The sequence below is a fragment of the Castor canadensis genome, chromosome 8, assembly GCF_047511655.1.
Source record: "Castor canadensis chromosome 8, mCasCan1.hap1v2, whole genome shotgun sequence".
Classification (NCBI taxonomy): Eukaryota; Metazoa; Chordata; class Mammalia; order Rodentia; family Castoridae; genus Castor; species Castor canadensis.
This window is the reverse complement of record NC_133393.1, coordinates 93,535,973-93,552,957: the sequence shown is the minus strand read 5'-3', so window position 1 is coordinate 93,552,957 and position 16,985 is coordinate 93,535,973. Positions and strand designations below refer to the sequence as shown.

Sequence of the window (16,985 nt, the reverse complement as noted above, 5' to 3'; positions counted from 1 at the left end):
TTGGTTCTCATAAGGCTTGGGCTCCTCTCCTCCTCTGTCAGGCAGAGCTTCTGCATCTGATGGCTGATGGGTTCCATGGGTCTTCATGAACTGTGAGGGTACCAAAATTGGGTTTTCTGCACCTTCAGGAAAAATACATGCGTGGCTTTGGCCCCACAACAAGACCAGGCTGGAGCCTTCCCAGGCCCCAGTCAATACATCTTTCGACAATACCTGTGGCAAATGTTGTTTATTGTGATGTTCCCAATGTTTTTCAGCTGGAGTAAAGCCAGATTCAGAGCAATTTTAAAAATTTAAAGTAAAAACACCTTTGTTAATTTGAGTGGCTGGAGCACTACCACCCCCTTTTTGTCTTTGTAATTGAAGTTTTAAAATTTGGTGAGCTTGTTCCACTATAGCTTGGCCTTGTGTATTGTAGGGTATGCCTGTGGTATGATGAATTTGGTAGAAGGAACAAAGACTCTTGAAGGCAGTAGATGAATAGTCTGGGCCATTATCAGTTTTAATGTGGAATGGTTTGCCCATCTGCAAAGGCAGCCAAACAGTGATCTATGACATGGCATGTTGCTTCCCCTGATCTTGGAGAGGCAAAAACAAAACCATAGTGTCAATGACAACATGGACATAACGCTGTCATCAAAAAGATGGAATGTGAGTAACATCCATCTGCTGTAATGTTAGTGGGCAAAGATCATGAGGGCTAACTACCTCAGTGGGCACAGCAAATGAGGAGCACACCAGAACACGACTTAACAATTTGACTAGCTTTGTCTCATGTGATATGAACATGTTTAAAAAGAGCCCTGAAGTTTTGATGGAACTGAGAGTGACTTTGTATGGCCTATTTTACAAATGATGAGGTATCCATCTATAAAAGTAATGGAAAAACCAAGGTATCAGCCTGGTAATTGTCCTTTACTAATGGACCACAAAGGCCAAAATGGGACAGGAGATGGCCAACAAAATAAAAATGCTGATGTTGTTGCAGTAGTGCCCATAACTCATGAAAAAGGTGAAAAAGCTTCTCATTGTTGGTGTGTCCTACATAGGAGGTTTTGATAGTTTGGCCACCTTGCATACACTGGCACTGTCTGTGTACAAATAGAAAGGAATATGAACAAAGTCCTGACAAGCCAATATAACTGCCTGAAATTCAGCACACTGAGCAGTGGAAAACCTGTTTTTATACCTTTATCCCTGAAAGGAAAAGTAAGCGGCAGTAAAAATCACAAAAGCCTTAGGTATTGGATCCTCTCTGATATTGTGAGGAAATATAAAAGTATGTTGAGAAGCAAAATTAGGAAATTTAGAGGAAGTCAAATGTTCTCCAAGCTGTCCTGAAAAGTTAGTCATTGCATTTTTGCTATGTGGTGTTAGTACCCCATAACGAGGCTTGTTGTTCCTTGTTGAATAGGACAATAAGGGATGGTTCTAGTCCTAGCAGTTGTACAGTACAAAAACATCCCATGACTATTAACTTAGTTACCATATTATGGTAAGGGATAAAAACCCTATCAGGGAGTGAAGTAAATGTAGTCATTCTAGCACGCCCTGAGACTGTCAAGGAACTCCTGTGGGAAGACTTGCAGTAGGTAAAATAAGAAGTTGTGCTGGTTGAAAATAGAAACATGAGTTGTCTGAGAGTTATGAATAACTTGTTCAACTTTAGCAAGGACCACATGACCCTACAGTATGAGATATCTAAGAGATGATAGTTGAGTGTCTCCCTGTAAAATTGTTAAGAAAGGAGACAGTTCACAGATGGTAAATTTTAAGTCAGGATATAGCCAATTCATATCACCCAGTAACTTTTAAGAATCATTTAGAGTTTTTATATTATCTTTATGGATTTTTATATTTGGAGGGCGGATAGTACATCCTTCAAAATCTGGCCCAATATGAAAAGGGAGATTGTTTTGTCCATTTTCAGAGGCTACCATAAGACCCTCTTTTGGCAATTGTTCAAGCACATGAGCCAATAGATTTTGAAGGGCACCTAAGTCAGAGTGGCTAAATAAGTTATCATCAATATAATGAACATTATAAGCTTGATTAAATTTTTGTCTTAATGGCTCTAAATTTGAAGCAACAACCTCTTGACACATAGTAGGGCTGTTTGTCAGGCACTGGGGCAAAACTTCCAGTGATAACATTTATAAGGAACCTAATGATTAAGCATGAGTACAGAAATGGCAAATTTTTCTCTATCTTCCTCATGTAATGGAATGTTTAAAAATCTAACTTTTAAATCAATAATATAAAGATAATTTTGTAGGGGAATTGTGATGGGAAAGGAAGTCCAACTTGTAAACATCCCATTGGTTGCATAACCTTAATTGTAGAACTTAAATCCTGTAGCAAACACCATTTTTCTGATTTTTTCTTAATAACAAAAATGGGTGTATTCCATATACTATGAGATGTTTTTATATGTCCACTTATAATTACTCCTGTATGAAGCCCTGTGTTTCTGCTAATTTTTCCATTATGAGGGGCCACTGGTCTACCCATATTGGCTCAGTAGTGAGTCAAGTAATCTTAGTGGCTGTGAGAAGAGGGAGGGAGTCCTTGATCAAGGCTCCTTCTAAAAATGTGTAGGAGATATCTCATATCCCAATCCCATATGAGGAGGACAGGGAGTGGAAGAGATGGGTTCCATCACTCCCTGTTGACTCTTTCCTAGGCCCTTACAAGGGTCAAAACACTGTTGTAACATCATATGTGAAACCTTGGTACTGGAGCTATATAAATAGCTCCCATTTCTTGTAAAACACTTCTTCTCTATAAATTTACAGGCAAATCTTTTAGCACATATGGTAGAAAAGTGCCAAGAGATGGCAAAAGCACTCAATAAAGGAGCTGTGGCAGAGTTGACATCTTTTAAATGTTGTGTCCAGGTTGTAGCCTGGACACAAGGTCATGTGGATGGCCAGTTTTGCTCTGCAATTAAAGAAACATCTGCTATCTAATAATCCCATAAAACACTTGCCATTTAAAAGTAGAGCCATCTCATGACGGTCAGAAGTGACACATTGTACCCAGTAAGCATGGTCAGAATGTCCAAATCCTTTTTCTTCACATGGGGTAATCATAAGCACTTTTCCTACCTTTAAATTGGGAAAGATTACTAATTGTGCGATCTTGTCTGTGGGAGCAATGGCTACAAAAGTCTGAGGAGCTTAAGCAAGAATTTTAAGTTCTTCCATACAGTCTCAGTCAACAACTCCAGGATGTATTTGAAGACCCTTTAATGACATACTACTTCTGCACAAGATTAATCCTATTGTCTCTTATGGCAATGGCCCATAGACTTCTGTAGGGATGGCCTGAGTTCCTATTTCAGGAGTTAATACAATCAGGCCGAGGGACTGAGATCCAGTCCTGTGCTTTCAGGGATGGCACGAAAGAAGTTCATAATGGTGACATAACTTTTTTTTTTCTGGAATGTAGTAAGTGCCCCTACTGTTTGATGGGACTGGGGTCAGCCCCAGGAGGAGTTTCCTGGCTGTCCCTGCAATTGTCACCCTTCTACATTGCTTTGTGAGAGACATTCATTAGCACAATGACAGCCACATTTGCAATGAGGACATATTCCTAGGGGCTTTTGTCCTTGACTAAAAGGTCCAGTAGGTGGTGCATTTGCTTTGGCACCTTTATGACATTCTTTAGCAAAGTGACCTGGTTTTTTACAATTATATCAGACACCCCCTTATGAAGAGCATAAGGTTTCCTTTAAGGCAATTGCCAGGGACATTCCCTGAAAGCAGCCTCCACCTATGTCTTAAAAAAGTTGAATCATGTCTTTTTTCTATAAGGTCTGAGAGACTCTTTACAAGGTTTGTTAGCATTTTCAAAGGCCAACTGTTTCACAAGGAGAGTACTCAGTGCAGGGTCCCCAACAATTCTATACATATGTTATAATACATGAGCCACAAAGTCTTGGATAGTCTCTTCAGGACCTTGAAGTATTCTAGTAATTCCTTGGCTTTTATCTCCTTTAGTGGGTAGCTCTCTTCACACTTGAGTGGTGGCCATAGACAGTTGTTCATATGTTAGTGGAAGATAATTTAGCTGATTTTGAAGCCTGTATAATCCCCTTGGCCTAAAAGCATATCTTCAGTAATTGGTACACCATAAGCAGTATTATGCATAGCTTTTTCTTTCCATAACTCAATATAGCTAGTTTTCCTTAGTAAATAATCTCCGGGGCCAAGGCAAGCTTTGGCAATAGCCATCCAATCATCAGGAGTCATGGCAGAACCAGTAGTGATACTGCTCAGAAAATGATGTGTGAATCGTGCTGCAGCCCAACACATAGTACAGGCTTGTTTGAGTTCTTTTAAAGTTTTAAATGGAATTGAATCATAATGCTTCTGATGCTGTCCTGAAGCCGGGTCAGTTTGTTCAAAAATGGAGCATATATTAAAACCAGAAGAGTTCTCCTTTAACTTTTGTGCCAGAGCCAAGGTATGTTGTAATGCACTAATTTTAAATTTGATAATTGAAAATGATTTTTGAAATGATTGAGGCAGAGTATCCTGATAATCTGCCTCATATCACTGTTTTCTGATTTGGATCTGCTCTCAGAATCCTTATCAGTGGGGGCTGGATTAGGTTTAAAGAGTAGTAGTAGGGAATCCGCTGGAGCATCCATTGGGGCTAAAGGTGGTGATGGCTGAAATTGGTTAAAGCTCAGATGACTGCCATCTCCTATTATTTTACAGCCTCCTGGTTCTGACTCAGAGGACTGAGTCTAAATGTTCCCCAATTTGACTCCACATACCAAAGTTAAAGACAGGCATGCCATCAGCTCCTTCTGGTGTGTAGCAGCTTTTTAATTTTTCTCCTACTTTTTGCCAGGTTTCTAAATTGACTGTCCCTTCATGAAACCAGGGGCAAGAATCCTGAGCAAAATCTAGAAACTGTAAGCTAAAGCGACTTAACTTTACTACCTCTAGTTTTAAGCATAGCTTTAAGAACCTGTACATGGAGATCTCTTTCCTTAGATCCAGTTTGTTCCATATTTATTACACCTGACTGTATTCAGTATTGCACTCTTCCCCTACCTTGTCTTTCTTGTGGATGCATCCCTTGGAGACTGTTCGCTCCCCTTATCTGATGAATACCTGCCCTAGTCAGTCACCACATTGGGCACCACAAAACATAGCCTGCATGGCTAAGCTGCTGAATCTGACTGAGAGCAACAGGGAATGAGAAACAAAGACACACACACATAAAGACATAAAGCTGGGATCAGAAGGACTGCATGTTCCCAATGGGACATGTGAGTGCCTACCTAAGCCAGAGTGTTTATTTTATAGGTCAGTACAAGGAAATGAATCAGGTGAAAATCAAGCTTACATATGTCAGCAATTCCTTTGATCTAACGTAAAAGGAATGGGGTCTGTTGGGATAATTTTCTTCAGTGTTATTGAAGCTTAAGTACAAAATATCTGGTCTGGAAATTGTCAAAGCACACAGAACATCTTATCTATAGCTGTTGATTAATCTGGCATCAAGGAGTTTCCAAACAGTTCTGGTAATTTATTTAGTTCTGCATCAGGGAGCTGGTAGGTGGACACAGCAAGTTATTTTCTTCAAAGGAAATTCAGGAACAGAGGTCACAACACCAGGTGCCAAGACGAATGTGAGTAGAGCTTTGCAAACTCCTACTTGGAGAGACTTTTCAATCGCCATTACTTCAGAGTCCAGGGTCTGTGCTTAGTCCCCAACAGTGGATGAATCAATAAATGCCTTAAAGAAACAGTATGGATAAGTAAGGGTAAAAACATCTCTTTTTCTCCTTTCACACAGATTTTTTTCCATTAAATAAACCTCTCTAATGTGCCTTGAATGTCTCTAAGCTGATAGTTTCAGGGTTTTTGCAAGGCTGCCTATTGTTAAAAGAGTAAGAATCATTTGCATAACTTGAGAAAAATGTGTTCTACAATTCTGGGGTAAATTTTTATATATGAAGATGCTAGATTATCTATTAATTTTGTTACAACTTGTATTATTTTTGATTTAATTATGTCTTCTTAATAAATGAAATACTTCAAAATCAAAAAAGTGATAAAAATTATAACAATTGTACTTATGCAAATGGAAACATACAGATTTGAAATTATTTTATCAATAACAAAGTTAACAAATTACGTGCTAATATACCCTGCTACTCTGACTAATTGTTACAAAATAATGAGTACTTTCTAGATATTTGATAAGAATATCAGTTTCAAATTACTTGAAAGAAACACAGGCAAGTTCTGAATATTATTCCAATAAAATTGCATAATTTGTTGCTTTTGTACATTTTGTAAATTATATAAAATATACAAAGAAAAAATATCTCTAAGTGCCTGTTGTATGTTTGTGGGTAAATACATTGAAAACATCTGGTAGAACATGTTGTAAAAAATGAAGATCTGAAGGAAATGGAAAACTAATAGGAAGTATAAAGACCATTCTGTATGTCCACATGTACTCCTGTGGTTTGTAATTCTCATAACATTAAGCATATATTAATATTAAGATTAAAACTAAAAATAAGTTGAAAGTACTCTTCTGATTTTAAAGATATAAACTGCTTTTTTAGTCATTCATTCCTCTTCTCTGCTGTCAGAAATGTAAAAATGAATAAAATATGAATAAGAGGATAAAAGAAGTGTCCACTGTGGAATATCTCATTATGGGAATTAACCAAACTCAATGGAATTGAGAATAAATTATCTACTGAGTGAAGACTGAGTCCATGTATACATTAGGAAAATGAAGTTTGGTCAATGGGAAACCAGGTTAAGGTATCAGCTGATTGCAGCACTTTGCTGTTACCTCCCTTTTTGCTTGGCTTTCCAGAAAGATGTGTGATGACATTACCACTTTTATCAAACTCCTCTCTCCAACATGCTTCCTTTCCTCAACCTAGTCTCTCAGGGATTTATATAGTGACAAGAGAAGGTAAATTGGCTTATCCTTGTATGGGGTTTGATCTTTAACTTCTCAAGAGAACTTTGATACATTTCACATTCCAGAATCTTAGGATTCTCAGAACTAACAACAGTAGGTTTTTGAGTTCAGGCCAGTACAATGTTTCTGTTTGTATGGAAAAATAAAAGCTATGAAAGAGAACTTTTTTCTGCTAGACCTGAGACTGCTAGAAATTGTACCTTAATTTCAAGCTGCACTTTTTCTGTGTGAGAGGCATTTATGTAATAGATGTCTCCTGAATTACACTATTAATACATTTCATGCTTTAAGTAAACAAAAACAAATTTATGATTATAATTCTGATTGTTATCATCCAGCATAGCAAATATATGTTTTGTATTCATAAAGAAAGGTATTTTTGTTCATCATTGAAAAGTTTATTTTGTTGGAACCAATTGCAATCCAAATACCCATCAACTAATGAAGGCACAAACACAATCTGGTACATTCATAATCTGGAATGTTACTTAGCCATGAAAGGAAATGAATCAATGAAACATACTACAGTACGATGGAACCTTGAAAATTTAGGCTAAGTGAAAGAAGAACAGGCACAAAAGATTGGACATTGTGTAATTTCATTTACATTAAGTGTTAGAAATGGAAAACCTAATAGATAGACAATATATTTAAAGTTGTTAGGGCCAAGGCAGGGTGAACAGAAAGTGAATGCTGACAGATATGGGTTTCTATTGAAGTGATGAAGATTTTCTAAAATGGAGTTATGATGGATGCACAACCAGAGTAGTTTCAGTGAATATATCAAAACCCACTGATTTGAGTATTGAAAGTGTTGAATTTTATGGTATTAATTTTCAAAAAAATAGTTACAGTATGATCCTTTGATAGAAAGGATCTAAGTTAGGAACTAAGTTAGGAACGGGTGAAGTGAAATTGCATATATGAATTTATGTATCACTTTATTGACTCAATTTTTATAAGATTTAAGAAGATTTACATAAAATGTCGATTTTAAAAGTATGCCTATTATTTGTGCAATAGTGTTTAAAGTTACTTATAAAACTTGATTTAATTCATAATAAAATAAAATTCCTAACTTACAAAAAAAAAGAGGAAAAGTTTATTTTGTTTGAACCAATTGCAACTATTCTCAAATTATAACTTTAACACATTTATATCTATTAATTATAGATTTTCATGTTTCAGCCATTGTTCAAACCACAACTGTTTCCATGTTTAATCTAACACTTTTAATGATAGATGAATGACAAAATATGTATATTCCTAAAGGAAAACTATACCATTGACAGAAACAAAATATAAAGAGGGAAAATTGCCCACTACCAGGTTTGATACATAATCTCTGTGGTTCTACTAGACAACTCAGTTGAGGATGGCTATTGTCACATGTCTTTCTTTCATGTTATATGAAGAAAGCCACTCAAGAAATAAACTGATAACATATCATAGACAAAATGCTACTTTCTACTTATAAGAAGGGACCAAAAGACAGAAGTCATCTCTGTTACATTTCGGAGCCTTGAGTTCTCTATGATACAAACTCTATTGAAAGTTTTATTTATTCTAATTAGTCTTTGGTAAAGTAATCAATACTGTATTCTGGCATAAAGAATTGCCTTATAAGTTCATTTGTGTCCTCAGGCAAACAAAGTGAATAACCACAAAAAGTCAATTGTTAAATAAAATATCATGGAAGATAATGACATAAAAGCAATGGTATGTTGTAGAACTATATTTTGCAGGTCTCCTTGCATATTAATTTCTCAGATCTCTACTTTCTTTCCTGCAATTGAGGACTTTACCCTTGCTTACAACAGAGGCAACTCTACGCAATGTATTTCTACTGTCACAAACACATTTAGTTCCATAGTCATATTTCAAAGAATATATGTTAAGAATAAAAATTATCATAATTTTTATGAAAATTACTAATTGTACCAGGAACAGTGGCTCACATCTATAATCCCAGTTACATTGGAGTTGCAGCTAAGAAGAATCAAGTTAGAGGCCAGCCCAGGCAAAAATTTAGTGAGAAACTATCTCAACAACAATATAACACTAGGTTTGGTGTGCTCACCTGTCATCCCAGCTACATAGGAATCATAAGGAAGATTACACTCCAGGCCAGTCAAGAGAAAAACAAGACACCCTATTGAAAAAAAAGAGTTCTGAGACCTTTCTGGTCCAGCAACTTCCTAGCAGGTACTAATTCTGAATTTCTACCAAGAAAAATTCTTAAATTTGTAAATGACATCAGGATTAAAAGTAAAATTTAAATTTCAGATGTAAAAGCAAATAACCTTGAAAAATGGTAAACAAGGTCTAAATACTCAAACTACAACAGTGCAAATAAATATGGTAGAAATCTGTTACTCAAATGTATACATCAAAAATGAAAAATTGATTATATGCAGAAGTTTTATGGAGAATCATTGATGATGACTTACACATGTAGACCTGTGAACATGCTTACTTTTCTACTACAGGCTGAGTATGTTTTTTCTTTAATAAAAGGGAACAGATTTCATAAAATTCCAAGAGGAAAAGGGACATTTGCTATATTTCATTGTCAATATTCACTTGTTTTAAATTAAATTCAATATCTGATTGCTGTTTCCACCACAGGCATTGTTGAAAGAAATAATCAGAATGAGAAACCACACTGTGATCCCAGAGTTTATAATCTTGGGCACATCAGACAACCCAGAACTTCAGGTTGTAACTTTTATCTTTTTATATGTGACTTATCTATTAAGTGTCACTGGAAACTATCATCATGCTGATATCACTAGATTCACATCTAAAGAGGCCTATGTATTTCTTTCCCCAGAATTTCTCCTTCTTAGAAATTATATTCACAAGTGTTTCCATCCCCAGATTTTTGTGGTCAATAACTAAAGTCAAGGTCATTTCCTATAACAACTGTTCTTCTTCATCTCCATGGTATGTCTGAACTCTTTCTTCTGACTGCTATGTCCTATGATCGTTATGTAGCCATCTGCAAGCCTCTGCCTTACACCACCAACATGAATAGGTAAATTTGCACCCTTCTTGTCTTCACTTCTTGGCTGGCAGGATTTCTGACCATTTTCCCACCACTCATGCTTATTCTTAAGTTAAATTTCTGTGCTTCCAATGTCATTGATCACTTCTCTTGTGACTATCCCCATTTTACAGTTTTCATGCTGAGATACATGGCTGTTAGAGAGGACTGGCTTTTACTTTGCCTTCGTTACTCTGGATTCAGACTAGCATTAGTGATTCTGTCCTACATATTCATCATAACCACCATATTGAGAATTCTATCTGCCAGCCAGAGGAAAAAGGCTTTTTCCACCTGTTCCTCTCAGTGGATTGTCATCTCCATCTCTTATGGAACTTATATATTTATGTATGTCAAGCCTTCAGCAATAGAAAGCACATTATTGACCAAAGGAGTAGCTGTTCTCAACACTTCAGTTGCTCCCATGTTGAACACTTTTATTTATACCTTGAGAAATCAACAAGTAAAACAAGCTTTCAAAGACCTGATTCATAAAGTAGTATTTTATAGAAGCAAATGAAAGTATGTACTGACATGAATAAATACCATCATGAGAATTCAATACAGCTGAAATGACATTTCAATTACCCTTTATTTCCTGTATCCATCTCACACCTTCCTTCAGTGCTGAGCTCATAAGCTTCAGATTTGTTTTTTAGCTGAAAGTGACTATGTTGTATCTTCCTTAAAATTACCTGTTGGTTCCATGTAAATTGATTTACAATTCTTTTTTTTTTATTTTTATTTTTTTTTCATTTTTCTTTTATTATTCATATGTGCATACAAGGCTTGGTTCATTTCTCCCCCCTGCCCCCACCACCTCCCTTACCACCCACTCCACCCCCTCCCGCTCCCCCCACTCAATACCCAGCAGAAACTATTTTGCCCTTATCTCTAATTTTGTTGTAGAGAGAGTATAAGCAATAATAGGAAGGAACAAGGGGTTTTGCTGGTTGAGATAAGGATAGCTATACAGGGCATTGACTCACATTGATTTCCTGTGCGTGGGTGTTACCTTCTAGGTTAATTCTTTTTGATCTAACCTTTTCTCTAGTTCCTGGTCCCCTTTTCCTATTGGCCTCAGTTGCTTTAAGGTATTTGCTTTAGTTTCTCTGCATTAAGGGCAACAAATGCTAGCTAGTTTTTTAGGTGTCTTACCTATCCTCACCCCTCCCTTGTGTGCTCTTGCTTTTATCATGTGCTCATAGTCCAATCCCCTTGTTGTGTTTGCCCTTGATCTAATGTCCACATATGAGGGAGAACATACGATTTTTGGTCTTTTGAGCCAGGCTAACCTCACTCAGAATGATGTTCTCCAATTCCATCCATTTACCAGCGAATGATAACATTTCGTTCTTCTTCATGGCTGCATAAAATTCCATTGTGTATAGATACCACATTTTCTTAATACATTCGTCAGTGCTGGGGCATCTTGGCTGTTTCCATAACTTGGCTATTGTGAATAGTGCTGCAATAAACATGGATGTGCAGGTGCCTCTGGAGTAACAGTCTTTTGGGTATATCCCCAAGAGTGGTATTGCTGGATCAAATGGTAGATCGATGTCCAGCTTTTTAAGTAGCCTCCAAATTTTTTTCCGGAGTGGTTGTACTAGTCTACATTCCCACCAACAGTGTAAGAGGGTTCCTTTTTCCCCACATCCTCGCCAACACCTGTTGTTGGTTGTGTTGCTGATGATGGCTATTCTAACAGGGGTGAGGTGGAATCTTAGTGTGGTTTTAATTTGCATTTCCTTTATTGCTAGAGATGGTGAGCATTTTTTCATGTGTTTTCTGGCCATTTGAATTTCTTCTTTTGAGAAAGTTCTGTTTAGTTCACGTACCCATTTCTTTATTGGTTCATTAGTTTTGGGAGAATTTAGTTTTTTAAGTTCCCTTTTATCTATTTTTTTTCTTTTTTCTGAGACAGGCTGCAGCTGAGTAGCATAGTGTGATTTGAAACTCCTGATCCCCTTGCAGTTACTTCCAAAGTAGCTGAAACAAAACCAGTAGTCCATACTTGATTTACACCTTTGAATAGAAAACCAATGACTTAAGGCATACAACCTTTTGTTGTTACACTTAATCCTAAAAGTACTTTTGTTTTCATTTTTTCAATAGTAAATTCAGCTTTAATGAATGCGTTTTCAATTTCTCTTCTGTAATGAGTCCCAATTTACAAATTATAAGACATTGAAAATGAATTAAATATATACAACAAGCATCACTAATGTACTATATATTGTCCATTCTTTCCATTCATTCAACAGCATTGGGCATTTGTTTTTCTACTTGTGAATAATTTGAAATTTACAATATTTTTTATTTCCTGATTATTTTGAAATCACTGTTATATCCAGTTTTATATGTCCTCCTACTTCTCTGTATTAATGAAATAATACAGACATAAATGTATGTAGACACTGTTTTTCTTATTTAACCCAGAAATTTGACAGGGATATCCTAAACAATACTCTTATGTAAAGAGCACTTATTCCATGCCATCTTTTGAAGTAGGTATGTGGTATGACATATGCAATTCAGTTATCATCACTCTTATGGCCTAATCAACATGCTTCTGTCTTTTTCATAAATGAGTAACTTGATTCTCAGAAAAGTAGACTGACTTTACTAAAGTCATTGAGCCAATACAATAGAATACAATAGCCTGATTTAAAAACTAAAAAAGAATCTTTGCTCTACTTTTATATTTTGCCTAATTTTGCTAAGCTCCTTCACATGTTATTGATGTTTTTCAGTCACACTATCTTATATGAGCATCACTATATATTTAGTTTTTCATGCTAGGTACTAATTAATAATAACATATTGACACATAAATTATAACATTAATTAGTAAAAAGAAGAAACTCTTCCACTCTCATTTCTGTTGAACAATAGATTGCGTGGAAGAAACTATCAAGTTTTAGCAGTTTTATGGTAGTAAAAATTCTTGAAGGACAGCAGACTAGCCATAATGCAGTCAATTTATTTTCTGGTTCAATGTAGTAGATTCCCTGTTTGGTAAATATTATGAAGCATTGTACACCTGTTAATACTAGACATTAAACTTCTGGTTTTGGTCACTATGTCTATCTCAAAAAAGATGCCAAGGGGAAATAAGCTTCATAAAGTGTGGTGTTATTTGTTTGTTATTATTTTGTTATCTCTCACACTAGACACAATCCCCCAAGCTTCCTTACCAATTTTAATGTTTATGTGTATTGTGTTTTATATTCCTCTGTGTTTTGTGTATATTCCTCCTTACATAGGACACCATGCTAATCCCAAAAGGTGTAGGGTCAGTGTTTAGGGAACATTTTCTCCATTGAACAAATTGTACATGACGTTCATTAAATGTTAAGCATTTTTCCTGATGTTTCAAATACATATAATTTTTTTTCTTTTATTCATATGTGCATACAATGTTTGGGTCATTTCTCCCCCCTTCCCCCAACTCCCTCTCTTACCCCTACTCCTCAAGTTCATCATTATCCTGTGAGATTACTTGAGTACAGAAGAAGAAACTGTACACTTACATACTTTGAAAATTAAACACAGATTATTTATTTTGTTGAGAACTAGAAAGTGTACACTTACATATTTTGAAAACTAAGCACAGATGATTGATTTGCTCAGAACTAGTAAGTAGATTATACTCAAAATTATATATCTTCATTCCTTCCTATGTCCACATCTAGGGCAATATCACTCAAACTATTTTTTAAAAAGTATGAGCATTAAAATTTATTTTTAAAATCCAAATAAATAAATAAAACTATTAATACAAGTTTTCTTGGAGATGGCTTATCTCTCTTACTGGAGAAATTCTCAAATGTGAAAAATAATATAAATTAATTAAAGAAGAAAGCATAATATGTCAAATAGGAGTAATGGTCTGGAAAATGACCCATACATACAATAAGATTTTATAGGAGATTCACATACAATGCATATCAAGTTCAATACTTTTAATGCTTTTATTTTTTTATTATTTGTTACTGTTGTGCACTTGCAAGAGTTCTTACAACATATCAAATATATAATGTTTGAATTTACAACCTCCTCCATTCTCCTTTTCTCCTCTCACCCTCCATTCCTGAAATAGTTTCAAAAGGTCTCATTTTTCAAATTACATGCATGGGTACACAATATTTGCACTATATTCACCCTTTCCCCATATCCTTTCTCTCCCCACTGGCACCAACCCACCAGAAAGGACCTGTTTTCCCTTCTTGTGACCTTTTTTTGTAAATAATGACATTTTTGTTAATTTAAGATAGCTGTACAGGGTGTTATTTTTTGACATTTCCATTTGTATATGTATTATAACCTAAACTGGTTTATCACCTCTTTTTTTCCCATTTCTACCTTAGTCCCCTTCTAATGACCAGTTCAATAATTTTAACATTTGATATTCATTCAAGTATAAGAAGTACATCAACCATATTCACCTTTTTAACTGTTACACTCCCATTCTCCAATACATTGCTTTCTATGCTGTCTCACCTTTCTTCCTGGTCACCTGAAGCTGCTCATGGAGATGGCTTCAATATTTCTGACTTCCAATAAGGTAGTACCAAGAGTTGGAAAATGTGTTCAATGTTTTAAAAGTTGATAGACATGTAAGGACAATATAATCACTTTTTAAATATAATGCATCCTTCCCATTTTGATAAATTTCAATGTGTTTAAACTTTTGCAAAAAGGAAAGCTTGTGTAAAGATTGGGACAATGACACAAAACTGATTCTATTTGGGAAGTTACTTCATAAGCATGTCTCTGAAAGGTACTACTGGTGTCAGAAATGTCTGATTATATATCCCTACTCTACCACTTCAAGCTGTGGGATAACAAAATAATATTTATTATTTTCATGCAAACATGTTATTAGCACATATTAATGGGGACATGTGTGACATTTTCATATGTATGTACAGCACATATTGATCACATCTACTTGCCCTACTTCCACTCTGCCCAACATGTCTGCATGCTTTCTAATCCTTAGTAATCATTCTGCCAGTTTTAGAACATGTGGTGCTTGTTTTTCTGTGTTTGACTTATTTAACTTACTGTCCTCCATTTCCATTCATTTTGCTGAAAATGACTGCATTTAATTCTACTTTATGGCTGAAAATAATGTGTTCTATATACAACATATATTCTTTATCAATTCTTCAGCCATTGTGCACATGTGCCTATTTCCAATCTTGGTTAGTGTGAATAATGCCACAATAAGCATGAAAATACAAGACTTTCTTTTGTGTTCTTATTTAATTTCTTTGACTCAGGAGTTGTATACCTGGGTTGAATGGTAGTTTTTTATTTAGGATTTTGAATATCTCCATACTGTTCTCCATAGTGGCTGTACTAATCTATACCCCACCAACAATGTATAGGGGAGTACCTTTCCCTCCACACTAGCTTTTGTTTGTGTATTTTTGACAATACTCTTTCTAACTTGGATGAGATGGTTTCTCATGGTAGTTTTGATACTTGTAATCTGCCTTAATTAAAAAGTTTTTCTCAGTAAAGAAAAATTAAAGGATCATTGTTACTATCAGATGACGTTAAATTTCCCTTGAAGGTAGAAATTGTGTACACTTTCAGCAACCTTCCAGCTCCATACTTGGATTTGGACTAATCCTCAATTCAGCTTTCTTCTTTGTGCTTTCTCCTACAGGTTTGGAAAGGATAAGAAAAACAGATAAATAAGGGATTGAAGAATGAGAAACCATACAGAAATAACAGGGTTTATCCTCCTGGGATTGTCAGATGATCCAAAGCTCCAGGTGATGATCTTTGTCTTCCTCTTCATCACCTACATGCTCAGCATCACTGGGAACCTGACCATCATCACACTCACACTGTTGGATTCCCACCTCCAGACCCCAATGTATTTCTTTCTCAGGAATTTCTACTTATTAGAAGTTTCATTCACAACTGTCAGTATACCAAATTTCCTGGGCACCATTATTTCAGGAGACAAAACCATTTTCTTAAATGACTGCATAGCTCAGTTGTTTTTTTTTTTTTTTTCATTCTCTTTGGAGTCACTGAATTTTACCTTCTGGCTGCCATGTCCTATGATCGTTACATTGCCATCTGCAAGCCTCTTCATTACATGACCATCATGAATCAAAAACTCTGTACAATGCTTTTCTTTGCTTCCTGGCTGATTTCCTTCTTAATTATCTTCCCCTTACTCATGTTGCTCTTACAGCTTGATTACTGTAGGTCCAATATCATTGACCATTTTACCTGTGATTATTTTCCCCTGTTGCAGACTTCTTGCTCAGACACCAAATTACTAGAGATAATGGGGTTTTCTTGTGCTGTGTTTACTCTAATGTTCACTTTGGCATTAATATTTCTAACTGACATATATATCATCAGAACAATTTTAAAGATTCCTTCTACTAGTCAGAGGACAAAAGCCTTTTCTACATGTTTTTTCCATATGGTTGTCATCTCCATCTCTTATGGAAGCTGTATTTTTATGTACATTAAACCCTCAGCCAGAGAAAGAGTGTCTTTGAGTAAGGGAGTTGCTGTGCTAAATACCTCAGTAGCTCCCATGCTGAACCCCTTTATTTACAGCCTAAGGAATCAACAAGTCAAGCGAGCTTTCCTGAATATTGCAAGGAAGATCATGTTTTTCACAAGTACATGAAATAATGTGGTGTCATTATTTAGAGGAATATTGAAAGGCCATTGTTTAAACGTGAAATTTTAGTGATCTTCTCAAGCAACACAGCCATCCCACTCTCCTTGTTCACTTCTTTCTCTTCTTACAGTTTAAAGCATATTTGTTTAATATATTTTTCATGCAATTATAATTATATTTCTAATGTTATTCTGTCACTGCTTCCTTCTGATATTTGATTAGAAAATCTTTTAAAATAATAATTATTGTAAAACTTAATTGCATTTTGAGTTTTTCTCAGGCATAAATTATCCAGAGAAGTAGAAG

The 16,985-nt window shown here is 35.6% G+C and overlaps 1 pseudogene; it reads left to right on the top strand.

Annotated features, from left to right (window-relative positions):
• The first annotated feature begins 5,560 nt into the window (after positions 1–5,560).
• Positions 5,561–16,772, top strand: LOC109675149 (olfactory receptor 6C1-like; annotated as a pseudogene).
• Positions 16,773–16,985: the final 213 nt, after the last annotated feature.